Source organism: Triticum urartu, chromosome 1, assembly GCF_003073215.2.
Source record: "Triticum urartu cultivar G1812 chromosome 1, Tu2.1, whole genome shotgun sequence".
NCBI lineage: Eukaryota > Viridiplantae > Streptophyta > Magnoliopsida > Poales > Poaceae > Triticum > Triticum urartu.
Window position 1 is genome coordinate 290,117,645 of NC_053022.1, and position 18,122 is coordinate 290,135,766.

The following is an 18,122-nucleotide window of genomic DNA, read 5'->3' on the forward strand; positions in this document are numbered from 1 at the left end:
AGCCACTAGGCAACCCGACCTGATTTGTCCGAAATGACCCTGGGTCACTAAGGAACTGACACGTGTTCCAATGGTCAGATTTCAAACACACACGGCAACTTTACTTGGGCTACAAGCAAAGCTGACTTGTCCGACTCTGGACAAGATTTGCTCTCATAGTCTTCACTCGAAGACATAGGTTTTGGTTAAGCATCACTTCAGTCATTCTGACTGGTTCTCTTGGACCCCACTTAATAGTACGGTGGTTCCTATGACTCAACGAAGAACAAAAAGAACTACGAAAGATCTAAGTCTTCGAGCTCCATATGCTTCATGCGACGTCTTCTCGTGTCATAGTCTTCAATGTGAATATCTTCACATACCACCTTTGACATCAATGTCTTCATACATTTTTAGGGGTCATCTCTGGTAGGAAAACCGAATTCAATGACGGACTTCTACCTGTGTTATCCTGCAATTCTCACAAACACATTAGTCCCTCAACTAGGTTTGTCGTCAATACTCCAAAACCAACTAGGGGTGGCACTAGATGCACTTACACACACAGTCCCGGACACCCCGTCCTGAACACGCAGCTGCGGACACCCAGTCCTCACCGTATTCCCCTTGAGCTAAGGTCACACAGACCTCGCCAAATCACTCTGGTAAGTCTTCAAGGTAGACTCCCAAACCTTCCTAGACTTCGTTCACCAGCGATCCACAATGGCTCTTGGATGCTCAGAATGCAACGCCTAACCGGATGGAGGATTCACAGTCCTCAAGTGTAATAAGTCTTCAGATCACACAGACAGGAAGACTTAAGTGATGCCTAACACTCTTTGTCTCTGGGTGGTTAGGGCTTTATCCTCGCAAGGAATTCTCTCTCAAAGGCTTCGAGGTGGGTTGCTCTCAAACGACAAAAGCCGTACACTAACTCTGAGCAGCCAACCGTTTATGGTTGTAGGGGGTGGGCTATCTATAACCACTAGGCAACCCGACCTGATTGGTCTGAAATGACCCTGGGTCACTAAGGAACTGACACGTGTTCTAACAGTCAGATTTCAAACACACGCGGAAACTTTACTTGGGCTACAAGCAAAGCTGACTTGTCCGACTCTGGACAAGATTTGCTCTCATAGTCTTCACTCGAAGACATAGGTTTTGGTTAAGCATCACTTCAGTCATTCTGACTGGTTCTCTTGGACCCCACTTAACGGTATGGTGGTTCCTATGACTCAACAAAGAAGAAAAAGAACTATGAAAGATCTAAGTCTTCGAGCTCCATATGCTTCATGCAACGTCTTCTCGTGTCATAGTCTTCAATGTGAATATCTTCACATACCACCTTTGACATCAATGTCTTCATACATTTTTAGGGGTCATCTCTGGTAGGAAAAACGAATCAAATGAGGGACTTCTACCTGTGTTATCCTGCAATTCTCACAAACACATTAGTCCCTCAACTAGGTTTGTCGTCAATACTCCAAAACCAACTAGGGGTGGCACTAGATGCACTTACTATCTCCCCCTTTTTGGTGATTGATGACAAACTAGTTGAAGTTTTCAATGGGGAATATAATATGTGAAATTGTAAAAGGATAAGGAATTGTCTTCATAAGCTGCAAAGGCTCCCCCTGAAGATGTGCATATAAGTAATTTTGTTTTGGAATGCAAATGCACATGGCAGGTTGTACTTGTGGAGATCCTTTTCAAATTATGATGACAATTCATTATGCATGTGAAGGTATGTGAAGATAATGACATGCATAATGGAAAATGGACGTCTGCAAAATGATCTAAGTGCGGAATTTATCGTCGCACATGCGGAATTTATCATCGCATCACAAAGTAGCAAATAAGTAGCAGACGACCATCGAGTTTAAGTGTTACGACTCAAAGAACCAAACGTATCAAAACGAGAGTTGTAAACACTAGGCAAAATATAAAGCAACCGCCCATAGGGACCCGCTTGAAGACTATCAAACTCATATGCTTCTCCCCCTTTTGTCAGTAAGGACCAAACAGGTTTGAAGACATAGAGCATCTACTCGTTCCCAAGATGAGTAGGTGAAGCAGCAGGGTCGTCGATGGTGTTCGGCGGTGCAGAAGAACTTGGAGCAGTGTCGAAGCGTGCTGAAGGAGGGGGCGGTGAAGTAGCATCGTCTTCGTCCTCGATTACTCTGGCATTCACAGTTGCCGTAGAGGAAGAGAACTCAGAGTCTTCAAGAGATGGAGTTCGTCGCAGCACTGCCCTTCGAGGAGGTGTGGAGTCAAACTTGAAGTGTTCAGAGAAGCCATCCTCTTGAAGATCATCTTCAGAGCACATAAGCGTCAGCCCTTTCCATGTGCGTCGAGAGGTTTCATGTGCAACAAAGGCATTCTTGGTGGCAAGATTGCGAATGCGGTTGACATCCACCAAGAGGCTTTGCATTTGGCGCTTCAGCCAGTCATGATGCCTATCCTGTTTCTGATGAAGAGCCACTAGAAGCTCTCGGTCATTGAGAACATGAGTGCGCTTCTTGGGTCGTTGGGAAATTGTGCTTTCGGTGGCTTCAGTAAGGGCAGGATGTGGTGCACGTGTAGTTCCAGCAAAGGATAAACACGAGTAACTGCTTCAACTCCTTCAATGTTCTGAGAGAAACTTTGATGCTCCGCATTCTGAAGACTAAGAGGCTCCTTGGCAGGCTCAGGATAAATAGCTTCAACGGACATATCCACATCAGGCAGAAAGATCCGATGATTGCGAGCAAATGGCTGATATGAGATAGCGGAGTGGAGTTTAATCAGCCGCATTATCCATGGAGCGTAGAACTTCAAGCCAAAAAGATCAGAGCCTGATGCAGCAAGTTGGCGGATAAAGAAGTCTTGTGCATTGAAGCATTTGCCATGAAGAATATAGAAGACCAAAGTCTTCATTGCACCTTCCAGCTTGGCATGGGTAGAATGTCCTTTGATAGGCCAGAGAGTTCGCCTTATGATGTGATAAATAGTCCGTGGCAGATACTCAAGGTCTTCAACAAAGAACTCCTTAGGATATGCAGCATCTTGTGGCAAGGGCTTCATCATACTGAGCATCTGGCTCATGTTTGGTTTAGGCTTCTGAAAGATGCTCTCCATAGCTTCACTGTGAAGCTGACAGCCAGGTTCGTAGAGATCGCCTGGAGTGGGCAGACCAGTGAGCTCAATGATATCAAAGGCTTTGGCTTCGTGATGAACATTTCCTGTCATCCACTCCAGGACCCAAGTCTTCGGATCTCTATTGTACCCACGGATGTGAAGTGTGGCATAGAATTGGAGTAGCAACTCTTCATTCCAGTGCTCTTGGTCGGTGACAAACGGCAACAATCCAACCTCTTTGAAGCAATCCAGAGCTTCTTCCAGACAGGGCAGACCAGCTATGGCTTCTGTGTCAAGACCCTTATGCGGGAAGATGCGACCTTGATTGTACAGAATGCAGGAGTAATAGCTTCGCTGCGGATAGCTCCAGAACCGATCAGAAGATATTCTTTCCCTTGAGTAGGGGTTCTTGGAGCTATTGAAGAAAGTGTTGTCTGCTTTAAAGCCGTTGACATTAAAGGATCCAGGTGCTGATGCAGGACCTGGAAACCTAGGCAACCTTGGAATTGGCTTCTGTACCTGAGGCTTATGCTTAACATGATAGTCAAACTGAGGACCAGCAGCAGGCGCAGGAACAGGAGCAGTAGCATCATTTGCTTCACTGACTTCTGGTTCTTGGGTTGGTGGAGGCTCCACATTTGCTTCAGCCATGACAGCGTCAGTGACTTCATTGGTGTTGGTGGTGACAGCCTCAAGATTTTCGACCTCCACTTGATGAGCTGGAGGGTCGGTCATAGTCACGTTCTCCTCGAGAATAGCTTCTTGGTGAGACGGGGGTGTAGCAACTCTTGGGGTTTCTTATTCATCGGCTGATGCAGCGGGAATGACTTCAGCAGCTTTAGCTTCAGACTCGGAGACTGGAGGCCTTGGTCCTTTGCGAAGCCTGCGTAACGCTGGCGACGCCTGTGGAGTTGGAGTTGGCTGGGCCACAAATTCATCTTCCTCTTGTGCTTGTGGGTGATCAGCCCATGATGCATCCTGAGCAATTGGCGTCAGAGGACGACCAATGCTGATGAGTTCGCTGTGCGTAAGCACAGGCGATGATACCTGTTGGTGCTCGATCTGAGGAAGAACTGCATCATCTTCAACATGGTCATGGTGACCAATGTCTTCAGCAGCGGTGGGATCAGCTGCTAGAAAGTCTTCAGCTTCATGAGCCTTTGTGGAAGCAGGCTCATGGACAGTCAGCTGGCGCTCTTGGTGTTCAGTGGCAGGGCGAACCATGGAGATGGGTTCAACAATTAAGGGCTCTGTGGGAGCAGCCCGTTCCTTCTTGGTCTTCCTCTTCTTCTTGGAGGGAGCAGCATCAGAGGCTTCAGAATGTTTCCTCTTTCGGGCTTCAGCCTCAGCAGTCCTTGTCTTCTTCAGTTCTGAAGCGGTAGACCTGGATTTTGGCTTCGAGCCAGTCATGCTAGTTGGGAAGACAATGGGATCTGCTTCCTGCCTTTGTGCGTCGGGTTCGGCCATAGCGGGCTTCTTCTTCTTCTTCTTCTGCTTTGCAGCCATCCTGGGGTCGATGCTAGGACGACCAAGGGCCTTGTGCTTCTCAGCCTCATTGTAGGCTTGCACACTCTTGTCAGCCAGGACCTTCATGCGCTCACGAGAACCTTGAGCTTCTGCACGTTTCTTGAGAAAGGCTTCTTTGAGCTCGTGCAGCATAATCTTGAAGTTTTTCACCTCTTGCACGGTGATCTTGGCCATATGCTTCTTGAACTGAGCTTTCTCAAAGTCAATCTTTTGCTTCAGTTCAACGATGCGCTGAGCTAGAGCTAACTCTGAAGCAATGGCGCCAAGGAAGGCAACACTGAGGCCAATTGGGAGTTGCAGATCTTCGAAGCTGAGGTTGGGCGTGTCAAACCACTCATCAATGAAGTTGTGTATGATTGCCACGTCAAAGAGAGGCAGATCATTGAAGATTTTTGCTTCTTCCTTACTCTTGATCAGTTGCTCAAGAGCGTCGTCTGCAAGATCTTCATCACTGGATAGATCGATGGCATCGTTGCGCAGAATAGCAGCAGCTGTCAGTTCTTGGCCGGTATGTGGCAGAGGCATCTTGACTTTCTGGGGCTTGAAGATGTGTGACAAATCTTCAGACTGCACACTGTCTTTAGGAGGTGCAGTAGCCAGTGGCTTCGCCCGTGAGATTTTTGGTGCAGAAGCAGGCTTTGAAGCTTTAGGCTGCTTCAACTTCTTTGGCTTCGGCGCTGCAGGCGCTTCATCTGATTCAGCGTCATCTGCAGGCTCATTCACGGCTGTCCCTTGAACCACGATATGAGTGATGAGACCTTCCAAGTTGTAGAAGGGCCCAACAATATTGGGTTCAGCTTCGCAGGTCCCATCGGCACGGGGAGCAGAGGGACAAGGGTTGAAGTCTAATCCCAAAGACTTCTTGTTCTGCTTCGCCGAATTCTGGGCAAACTGGAAGTTGCGCTTGAACAGATTGTCGTCACGACACCATAGCAGTGATGATGGGTCAGCATCTGCAGGCTGTGGTCCACGGACCATGCAGGGATAGAAGCCTTGTTCAATGGCTTCATCTCTGGACCTGGGTTGAAGATTTTTGTAGAGGATGTCTCCCCATGGTCGCTTGATGGCATTCTTCTCAGCATATTCCTTTGTCACGAACCTGTACTTGAACCACTGTTCTGCCCAATATCGTCGAATCCATTGGATTCGTGTCTTGCGCTGATTGTAATCCTCTTCAGGATCTGTCTTGTACAGCTCTGAGAGGTCATCGGGCAGATCTCTTGATGTTTCTCCTCGACGCTTTCTGCCACCCTTCCTTGCTGATTTCTCTGTAGCCATGAACTTTAAACTGAATGGCTTCAATACGTTCAAAGGCTTCAAAGGCTTTCGCTTGCTGGACAAACAAGAACTGGCTTTGGGAGAATTTATGTGATACTGTAAGAATTCTGCAAATGAGTGCAGACTATGAGAACCAAGGCATTCTCCCACGGACATGTACCTGTGACAGCATTAAGGTGCGAGGGAAGGGGAAGAGGTCATATGCATTCTTAGAAGATTTTGAAGATAAATCAGTTTAGAAGAGATTGACCTCATCGTGCAAAGACATTCACTCATAGATAAGGAGTTGGTTCCAGATTTGTACGAATCCACGGATCAGTACAAGTGAGGAATCTAACTACTTTGTGAAGCATAAGTGAATATACTAGGCATACTATGAGATGCAGTATGAAGTGGATCCAACATGTGTGAACAAAAACCACTTGTGGTAGAAAGTGACGAATCTATAGGATCAAAGGGGCCGTAAAAAGGAAGTTTTATTTACCACACGTAGAACTGCTAGATGGAGTGGAAGAGGAGGCCGAGCAGTCCGATCGTCCGTGCCCTAACTTGGCGACGGAGAACACCTACGGTGACTGCAGAGAAGACGATGTCCGCGGTCGGTGTGAAGACGGCGTCGGAGAGGTTGCGTCAGCTAAGCGCTTCGTCGCCGGCGTCGTCAAGGGCTAGCGGTGGCACTAGGGTTCGTGCGAGAGTGGAAGAAGAGATAATGACTGTGGTGTGGCGTGTATTTATAGGGACAGTGGCGGCTCAATGTTATTACACAGGTGCCCCTGTCGATTCACATCTGAGGAACACGTGGCCATCGTGCAGCATATCGGAGGTTGTTCCACGTCCCATGCACGCCTGGATTGTCGGGTGGTCGTTCCCACTTCTCCGGGTTTCAGGTGAAGGAATTAGCATTGAAAGCGGACTTAATGTTTGTCTCTGTATCTTCTGCTGACAAGGACGTAGAGAAGACATTTGTCAGTTTCAAAAGAATGCATATGATTTGGAGAGATGGAGTTTGAGATAGAAAGCATAGAGAGGTTAGGGTCCGATCACATTCACTTAGTCCAAAAGATTCAACAAGAAGACATAGCTATAAGTGAATGTTGTAGAGGACAGAACACTAGTATACATATATAATCATCGTAGCGAAGATAATCATGAAGACATGTTGAGATTGAAGCCACACCAAATGTGAAGACATAGCAAATGTAACGCCATGAGTGAAACACTTCAAACAGAACATTTGGTGATGGCGTGACCCACCGTATAGGAGGTATTAGACCCAGACACGGTGCACAATTATCGTGGCGCTCCGAAGTAAAATTCCTCATTAATGTATTCACACTTAGAATGCATGTCTTCATTGATTGAAGATATACTTTACTTCATGTGTTGCACATCTAAGTCATCATTATGCATAAGTGTTAGGATGTGTGCCTGATCATAGGACATTTGAGGATTCCAAGATATTTAGCTCACACCGTAACTTGCAAAATCTTTTCTCATCCAAGGCTAAGGAATTGTCTTCATAAGTTGCAAGGGCTCCCCCTGAAGATGTGCATATAAGTAATTTGCTTTTGGAATGCAAATGCACATGGCAGGTTGTACTCGTGGTGATCCTCTTCAACTTATGATGACAATTCATTATGCATGTGAAGGTATGTGAAGATAATGACATGCATAATGGAAAATGGACGTCTGCAAAATGATCTAAGTGCGGAATTTATCGTCGCACATGCGGAATTTATCATCGCATCATAAAGTAGCAAATAAGTAGCAGACGACCATCGAGTTTAAGTGTTACGACTCAAAGAACCAAATGTATCAAAACGAGAGTTGTAAACACTAGGGAAAATATAAAGCAACCGCCCATAGGGACCCGCTTGAAGACTATCAAACTCATATGCTTCTCCCCCTTTTGTCAGTAAGGACCAAAAAGGTTTAAAGACATAGAGCATCTACTCGTTCCCAAGATGAGTAGGTGAAGCAGCAGGGTCGTCGGTGGTGTTCGGCGGTGCAGAAGAACTTGGAGCAGTGCCGAAGCGTGCTGAAGGAGGGGGCGGTGAAGTAGCATCGTCTTCGTCCTCGATTACTCTGGCATTCACAGTTGCCGTAGAGGAAGAGAACTCAGAGTCTTCAAGAGATGGAGTTCGTCGCAGCACTGCCCTTCGAGGAGGTGTGGAGTCAAACTTGAAGCGTTCAGAGAAGCCATCCTCTTGAAGATCATCTTCAGAGCACATAAGCGTCAGCCCTTTCCATGTGCGTTGAGAGGTTTCATGTGCAACAAAGGCATTCTTGGTGGCAAGATTTCGAATGCGGTTGACATCCACCAAGAGGCTTTGCATTTGGCGCTTTAGCCAGTCATGATGCCTATCCTGTTTCTGATGAAGAGCCACCAGAAGCTCTTGGTCATTGAGAACACGAGTGCGCTTCTTGGGTCGTTGGGCAATTGTGCTATCGGTGGCTTCAGTAAGGGCAGGATGTGGTGCACGTGTAGTTCCAGCCAAAGGATAAACACGAGTGACTGCTTCAACTCCTTCAATGTTCTGAGAAAAAATTTTGATGCTCCGCATTCTGAAGACTAAGAGGTTCCTTGGCAGGCTCAGGATAAATGGCTTCAACAGACATATCCACATCAGGCAGAAAGATCCGATGATTGTGGGAAGATGGCTGATATGAGATAGCGGAGTGGAGTTTAATCAGCCGCATTATCCATGGAGCGTAGAACTTCAAGCCAAAAAGATCAGAGCCTGATGCAGCAAGTTGGTGGATGAAGAAGTCTTGTGCATTGAAGCATTTGCCATGAAGAATATAGAAGACCAAAGTCTTCATTGCACCTTCCAGCTTGGCATGGGGAGAATTTCCTTTGATAGGCCAGAGAGTTCGCCTTATTATGTGATAAATAGTCCGTGGCAGATACTCAAGGTCTTCAACAAAGAACTCCTTAGGATATGCAGCATCTTGTGGCAAGGGCTTCATCATACTGAGCATCTGGCTCATGTTTGGTTTAGGCTTCTGAAAGATGCTCTCCATAGCTTCACTGTGAAGCTGACAGCCAGGTTCGTAGAGATCGCCAGGAGTGGGCAGACCAGTGAGCTCAATGATATCAAAGGCTTTGGCTTCGTGATGAACATTTCCTGTCATCCACTCCAGGACCCAAGTCTTCGGGTCTCTGTTGTACCCACGGATGTGAAGTGTGGCATAGAATTGAAGCCGCAACTCTTCATTCCAGTGCTCTTGGTCAGTGACAAACGGCAACAATCCAACCTCTTTGAAGCAATCCAGAGCTTCTTCCAGACAGGGCAGACCAGCTAAGGCTTCTGTGTCAAGACGCTTATGTGGGAAGATGCGATCTTGATTGTACAGAATGCAGGAGTTATAGCTTCACTGCGGATAGCTCCAGAACCGATCAGAAGATATTCTTTCCCTTGAGTAGGGGTTCTTGGAGCTATTGAAGAAAGTGTTGTCTGCTTTGAAGTCATTTACATTGAAGGATCCAGGTGCTGATGCAGGACCTGGAAACCTAGGCAACCTTGGAATGGGCTTCTGTACCTGAGGCCTATGCTCAATATGATAGTCAAACTGAGGACCAGCAGCAGGCGCAGGAATAGGAGCAGCAGCATTTGCTTCACTGACTTCTGGTTCTTGGGTTGGTGGAGGCTCCACATTTGCTTCAGCCATGACAGCGTCAGTGGCTTCATTGGTGTTGGTGGTGGCAGCCTCAAGATTTTCTACCTCCACTTGATGAGCTGGAGGGTCGGGCACAAACACGTTCTCCTCGAGAACAACTTCTTGGTGAGACGGGGGTGTAGCAACTCTTGGGGTTTCTTTTTCATTGGCTGATGCAGACGGAATTTCTTCAACAGATTTAGCTTCATACTCGGAGACTGGAGGCCTTGGTCCTTTGCGAAGCCTGCGTAACGCTGGCGACGCCTGTGGAGTTGGAGTTGGCTGGGCCTCAAATTCATCTTACTCTTGCGCTTGTGGGTGATCAGCCCATGATGCATCCTGAGCAATTGGCGTCAGAGGACGACCAATGCTGATGAGTTCGCTGTGCGTAAGCACAGGCGATGATACCTGTTGGTGCTCGATCTGAGGAAGAACTGCATCATCTTCAACATTGTCTTCAGCAGCGGTGGGATCAGCTGCTGGAAAGTCTTCATCTTCATGAGCCTCTGTGGAATCAGGCTCATGGACAGTCAGCTGGCGCTCTTGGTGTTCAGCAGCAGGGCGAACCATGGAGATGGGTTCAACAATTAAGGGCTCTGTGGGAGCAGCCCGTTCCTTCTTGGTCTTCCTCTTCTTCTTGGAGGGAGCAGCATAAGAGGCTTCAGAATGTGTCCTCTTTCGGGCTTCAGCCTCAGCAGTCCTTGTCTTCTTCAGTTCTGAGGTGGTAGACCTGGCTTTTGGCTTCGAGCTAGTCATGCTAGTTGGGAAGACAATGGGATCTGCTTCCTGCCTTGGTGCATTGGGTTCAGCCATAGCGGGCTTCTTCTTCTGCTGCTTTGCAGCCATCCTGGGGTCGATGCCAGGACGACCAAGGGCCTTGCTCTTCTCAGCCTCATTGCAGGCTTGCACACTCTTGTCAGCCAGGACCTTCATGCGCTCACGAGAACCCTGAGCTTCTGCATGTTTCTTGAGAAACGCTTCTTTGAGCTCGTGCAGCATGATCTTGAAGTTCTTCACCTCTTGCACGCTGAGCTTGGCCATATGCTTCTTGAACTGAGTTTTCTCAAAGTCAATCTTCTGCTTCAGTTCAACAATGCGTTGGGCGATAGCTAACTCTGAAGCAATGGCGCCATGGAAGGCGACACTGATGCCAATCGAGAGTTGCAGATCTTCGAAGCTGATGTTGGGCATGTTAAACCACTCATCAATGAAGTTGTGTATGATTGCCACATCAAAGAGAGGCAGATCATTGAAGATTTCTACTTCTTCCTTGCTCTTGATCAGTTGCTCAAGAGCGTCATCTGCAAGATCTTCATCACTGGACAGATCGATGGCATCGTTGCACAGAATAGCAGCAGCTGTCAGTTCTTGGCCGGTGTGTGGCAGAGGCATCTTGACTTTCTGGGGCTTGAAGATGCGTGACAAATCTTTAGACTGCACACTATCTTTAGGAGGTGCAGTAGCCAGTGGCTTTGCCCGTGAGATTTTTGGTGCAGAGGCAGGCTTTGAAGCTTTAGGCTGCTTCTTTGGCTTCGGCGCTGCAGGCGCTTCATCTGATTCAGCGTCATCTGCAGGCTCATGCACGGCTGTCCCTTGAACCACGATATGAGTGATGAGACCCTCTAAGTTGTAGAAGGGCCCAACAAGATTGGGTTCAGCTTCGCGGGTCCCATCGGCACGGGGAGCAGAGGGACAAGGGTTGAAGTCAAATCCCAAAGACTTCTTGTTCTGCTTCGCCGAATTCTGGGCAAACTGGAAGTTGCGCTTGAACAGATTGTCGTCACGACACCATAGCAGTGACGATGGGTCAGCATCCGCAGGCTGTGGTCCACGGACCATGCAGGGATAGAAGCCTTGAACTGAGCCTTTTTATAGTCAATCTTTTGCCTCTTGCACGCTGAGCTTGGCCATATGCTTCTTGAACTGAGCCTTCTTATAGTCAATCTTTTGCTTCAGTTCAACAATGTGCTGGGCGATAGCTAACTCTGAAGCAATGGCGCCATGGAAGGCGACACTGAGGCCAATGGGTAGTTGCAGATCTTCGAAGCTGATGTTTGGCATGTCAAACCATTCATCAATGAAGTTGTGGATGATTGTTACATCAAAGAGAGGCAGATCATTGAAGACAACGATATTGGAAAGGGCTCCCCTTCAAACACTAGAGACTTGTCAGATTCCATTAGAACAAGACAACGATATTTTCCAAACATCACAATCATGTTTAAATCACAAAGCATTGAGACAGACATTAAGTTGAAGCCAAGGGATTCAACAAGCATGACTTTATCCATGTGTTGATCCTTTGAGATTGCAACTCTACCTAGACCCAATACCTTACTTTTACCAGTGTCAGCAAATGTGATGTGACTCTTGTCGGATGGACGTAAGGTTGAGTCCATAAGAAGGCTTCTCTTGCCAGTCATGTGATTGGTACACCCACTATCAATAATCCATTCTGAAGCTGCTGGTGTCGTACCCTACAGTGCAGTTAGGGGGATAGGCTTCACGAAGAGAATTATGAAGCAAAAACATTTGATGGACCAGGGGGTTATGAAAGCTTAGATCGAGATTTGGACTGATAGGGAGAGTAGCAAGCGATTCAGGAACGAAGTACATAATAAGACCATTCGGGCATTTGATCTTGCGCCCTACAAGATGTTTAAGGTCCCCAACAATAGCGTCAGATGATTTTGTTTTTCTGCTGGAGACCCTTCCCTGCAAAAGAGAGTTAAGCTTTATTAACCACCCACATCTTCAAGGGTGGCTTAGAAGCAATAAGTCTAAGTGTAGCATCTGAGAACTTTGGCTTTGGAGCCCTAGAAAAAATTCTTGCATGAGGACAATAGTACTCATAAGAATAAGCAGAATAGTTCTTGGTCTTATGAACGTGGCGGTTTGATGAACCGTGCTCATATTCATAGGCCTGAGTATGGCTTCCCTGCAAAACATTTGCGTTAGTGCGACTCAGGTGAGTCCTCTGTCTGTATGAAGCCTTTGGACCGTATGAAGCCTGTGGTCTGGGGTTTGTCTTCTTCACCTGCGGTGTCATGATGACATTCATAGGAAGATTCTCCAAACACCTTTTCGGCACCCACATCTTCTTCATAGGCGGTCCATTCCTGCAGTTAGTACCAATATACCTGGCAAACACTTCACCATTCTGATTCTTAAACAGTTTATAGTTTGCATCAAAGGATTCATCAATAATGATGGGATTAGCACAAGTGAAGCCAGATAGGGTGGATGGATCCGCTGAAGGTTCCTTTGCAGCAACCCATGTGGTTTTGGGGTACTGCTTAGGTTTCCAGTAAGAGCCATCAGCATTCATTTTCCTTTCGAACCCAACACCCTCTTTCCTAGGGTTTCGGTTCAGGATCTGCCTTTTGAGGACATCACATAGTGTCTGATGCCCTTTGAGACTTTTGTACATCCCTGTTTCAAGTAGTGTCTTCAACCTAGCATTCTCATCAGCAATGACTGACATGGTATCCTCAGCAGAGGGGTTAGTTCCCACATCAACAGTTGAAGATATTGCAATAGTAGTAGCAGTAGAACATTCAGCAACAGAAGTAGCATTATCACGCTCAATGCATTTAAGACATGGTGGTTCAAATCCTTCCTGAGCGGAACTGATCTGTTTGGCGCGAAGTGACTCGTTTTCCTTTTGAAGATCTTCATGAGCCGCTCTCAATTTCTCAAGATCTTGCTTCCTTTGAAGATAATCATAGGAAAGCCTTTCATGAGTTGTTGAGAGCGTTTCATGACGACTTTCAACTTCCTCATACTTAACATGATGATTTTTTATGTCTTCAATTAAGTACTGAGATCGAGTCATTTCAGCGTCTAGCAGATCATCGCTTTTGTCTAACATTTTTTCAATATGTTCCATAGCTTTCTGTTGTTCAGTTGCAATTTTAGCAAGTGTTTTGTAGCTGGGTTTGGAATCACAATCAGAGTCATCTTCACTAGATGTTTGATAGTGAGTAGTGCGTGTGTTTACCTTGGCACCACGTACCATGAAGCAGTAGGTAGGAGCGGAGTAGTCCTTGTCATTTGCATCGGTGTTGGTGATGAAGTCGTTGTCTTCAGTGTTGAAGATGGACTTGGCAACGTATGCTGTAGCCAGACTCGCAATGCCAGAATCGGACTCCTCCTCAGACTCCACCTCCGCCTCCTCAGAAGCAGACTCCTCCTCTGAATCCATTTCCTTGCCAACAAACGCACGGGCCTTGCCAGATGAGCTTTTCTTGTGTGATGAAGACTTGGAGGAAGACTTGGAAGAAGACTTTGAGTATTTCTTCTTCTTCTTCTTGTCGTCAGAGTCATACTCCTTGCGCTTCTTCTTCTTGTTCTCATTGTCCCACTGCGGACACTCAGAGATGTAGTGGCCAGGTTTCTTGCACTTGTGGCATGATCTTTTCTTGTAGTCATAAGCAGAAGCTTCATCATTCCTTGAGCTTGATCGTGAAGACTTTATGAAGCCTTTTTTTGGTGAATTTTTGGAACTTCTTCACAAGCATAGCAAGCTCCTTTCCAATGTCTTCAGGATCATCAGTACTGCTGTCGGATTCTTCTTCAGATGTGGAGACAGCTTTTACCTTCAAGGCACGAGTTCGCCCATAGTTGGGACCATAGATATCTATTTTCTCAGAAAGCTGAAACTCATGTGTGTTGAGCCTCTCAAGTATGTCAGACGGATCGAGTGTCTTGAAATCAGGACATTCTTGAATCATCAGGGCTAGGGTGTCAAACGAACTGTCAAGTGATCTCAGGAGTGTCTTGACGACTTCATGCTTGGTGATCTCGGTGGCGCCGAGGGCTTGAAGCTCATTTGTGATGTCATTGAGTCGATCAAATGTGAGCTGGACATTCTCATTATCATTTCTCTTGAAGCGGTTGAAGAGGTTGCGAAGGACACTGATTCTCTGATCTCTCTGGGTTGAGACGCCTTCGTTGTCCTTGGAGAGCCAGTCCCAGACCAGCTTAGATGTTTCCAAAGCACTCACGCGGCCATACTGTCCTTTGGTCAGATGACCACAGATGATATTCTTGGCAGTAGAGTCCAGTTGAACGAACTTCTTGACGTCAGTAGCAGTGACACCTTCTCCAGCCTTGGGAACACCATTCTTGACGACATACCATAGGTCGACGTTAATGGCTTCAAGATGCATGCGCATCTTATTCTTCCAGTAGGGATGTTCAGTTCCATCGAAGACGGGGCACGCAGCGGAGACTTTAATTATCCCAGCAGTCGACATAGCTAAAACTCCAGGTGGTTAAACTGAATCACACAGAACAAGGGAGTACCTTGCTCTGATACCAATTGAAAGTGTGTTATATCGACTAGAGGGGGGGTGAATAGGCGATTTTTATGGAAGTCTTCAAAACGTGGAAGTTTCGAAGACAAACAATAGAAATAAACCTATTACCATGCAGCGGAAGGTAGACTACACTAGGCAAACCATTGTCAAGTATTCAATGAAGTGAAAGCACAATGACTAATAGTAGCTAGGTAGTAAGGATCAGGTAGGAAGATGTTATGAAGCCAATTAGAACAAGCAGTTACTCAGTGAAGACAAGAGATAGTGCAATCATACAATGACTTCGCAAGGACCAACAGTAAGTAAAGGGAAGGGAAGGATGAAACCAGTGACTCGTTGAAGACAATGATTTGTTGGACCAGTTTCAGTTGCTGTGACAACTGTACGTCTGGTTAGGGCGGGTAGGTATTTAAACCTGCGGACACACAGTCCCGGACACCCAGTCCTGAACACGCAGCTCAGGACACCTAGTCCTCACCGTATTCCCATTGAGCTAAGGTCACACGGACCTTGCCCAATCACTCTGGTAAGTCTTCAAGGTAGACTCCCAAACCTTCACAGACTTCGTTCAACGGCGATCCACAATGGCTCTTGGATGCTCAGAACGCGACGCCTAACCGGCTGGAGGATTCACAGTCCTCAAGTGGAATAAGTCTTCAGATCACACAGACAGGAAGACTTAAGTGATGCCTAACACTCTTTGGCTCTGGGTGGTTAGGGCTTTATCCTCGCAAGGAATTCTCTCTCAAAGGCTTCGAGGTGGGTTGCTCTCAAACGACAAAAGCCGTACTCTAACTCTGAGCAGTCAACCATTTATGGTTGTAGGGGGTGGGCTATTTATAGCCACTAGGCAACCCGACCTGATTTGTCCGAAAACTGACACGTGTTCCAATGGTCAGATTTCAAACACACACGGCAACTTTACTTGGGCTACAAGCAAAGCTGACTTGTCCGACTCTGGACAAGATTTGCTCTCATAGTCTTCACTCGAAGACATAGGTTTTGGTTAAGCATCACTTCAGTCATTCTGGCTGGTTCTCTTGGATCCCACTTAACAGTACGGTGGTTCCTATGACTCAACACAAAAGAAAAAGAACTACGAAAGATCTAAGTCTTCGAGCTCCATATGCTTCATGTGACGTCTTCTCGTGTCATAGTCTTCAATGTGAATATCTTCACATACCACCTTTGACATCTATGTCTTCATACATTTTTAGGGGTCATCTCTGGTAGGAAAACCGAATCAATGAGGGACTTCTACCTGTGTTATCCTGCAATTCTCACAAACACATTAGTCCCTCAACTAGGTTTGTCGTCAATACTCCAAAACCAACTAGGGGTGGCACTAGATGCACTTACAATCCTTGAGCAACGAGACGAGCCTTGTTTGTGACAACTTGACCATGCTCATCTTGCTTGTTGCGATATATCCATTTAGTGCCGATGATATTGTGTTTACGAGGATCAGGACGCTTGACCAGTTCCCATACATTGTTCACCTCGAACTGTTGAAGCTCTTCTTGCATAGCTTGAATCAATTCAGGTTCCATGAAGGCTTCATCAACTTTCTTGGGTTCAGATATTGAGACGAATGCAAAGTGCCCACAGAAATTTGCTAGTTGTGTTGCCCTTGAACGAGTAAGTAGACTAGGTGCATTGATGCTATCAATTATCTTCTCAATCTGTACTTCATTTGCAACACGAGGATGAACTGGACGAAGATTTTTCTCTTGCTGATCATTGTCATCGTTTGAAGGATTGTCTTCAAGCTGAGCATTGTCTTTAGGTTGATTAGGTGCAGAAATGATAAGTTCCTCTTCAGGCTGTACTTCAGACGGTATGATTTCTCCAGTTCTCATAAGCTTGATGGATTCACTGGGTGGAATTTCATCTAGCACATTTGGCAGGTGCTCTCTTTGCGAGCCGTTAGTCTCATCGAACCGCACATCCACAGTTTCAACCACTTTATAATGAAAGAGGTTGAAGACTCTGTAGGAGTGTGAATCCTTTCCATAACCAAGCATAAAACCTTCTTGTGCTTTCGATGCAAATTTTGAAGTGTGATGTGGATCCTTGATCCAGCACCTAGCACCAAATACTCTGAAGTAACTGACATTTGGCTTCTTACCAGTGAGGACTTCATAGGATATTTTCTTCAGAAGCTTGTGAAGATAAACATGGTTGATGACATGGCATGCAGTATCAATAGCTTCAGGCCAGAACTTTCTTGGTGTCTTGTATTCATCGAGCATCGTCCGAGCCATCTCATTGAGTGGTCTGTTCTTGCATTCCACGATGCCATTCTGCTGCGGCGTGTACGGAGCTGAGAACTCATGAGTGATGCCCAATGTATCAAGATAAGTGTCGAGGCTGGTGTTCTTGAATTCAGTGCCATTGTCACTTCTGATGTGCTTGATCTTGACGCCATAGTTGTTCATGGCTCGATTGGCGAAGCGTCTGAAGACATCCTGCACTTTAGTCTTGTAGAGGATTATATGTACCCATGTATATCTTGAATAATCATCAACAATGACGAAGCCATAGAGACAAGCAGTAGTAGTAAGGGTAGAGTAGTTAGTAGGGCCGAAGAGGTCCATGTGTAGCAGTTCGAATGGTTGAGTCATTGTCATGATTTTCTTCGAGGGATGCTTGGCCCTCGTCATCTTTCCAGCTTCGCAGGCACCGCATAAGTAATCCTTCTTGAACTTGGAGCCCTCAATGCCTATGACGTGCTTCTTATTCGCAAGAGTATGCATGTTCCTCATGCCAGCATGCCCTAGCCTCCGATGCCAGAGCCAGCACTCTGAAGCTTTTGCAAGAAGACATACGGCAAGCTATGGTCTTGCTGAGAAATCTACCATGTACAAATCATCATTCCGATACCCTTCAAAGACTAGAGACTTGTCAGATTCCATTAGAACAAGGCAATGATATTTTCCAAATATCACAATCATGTTCAAATCGCAAAGCATTGAGACAGACATTAAGTTGAAACCAAGGGATTCAACAAGCATCACTTTATCCATGTGCTGATCCTTTGAGATTGCAACTCTACCTAGACCCAATACCTTTGTCAGATGGACGTAAGGTTGAGTCCATGAGAAGACTTCGTTCGCCAGTCATGTGATTAGTACGTCCACTATCAATAATCCATTCTGAAGCAGCTGGTGTCATACCCTACAGTGCAGTTAGGGGGATAGGCTTCACGAAGAGTATTGTGAAGCATAAACATTTGACGAG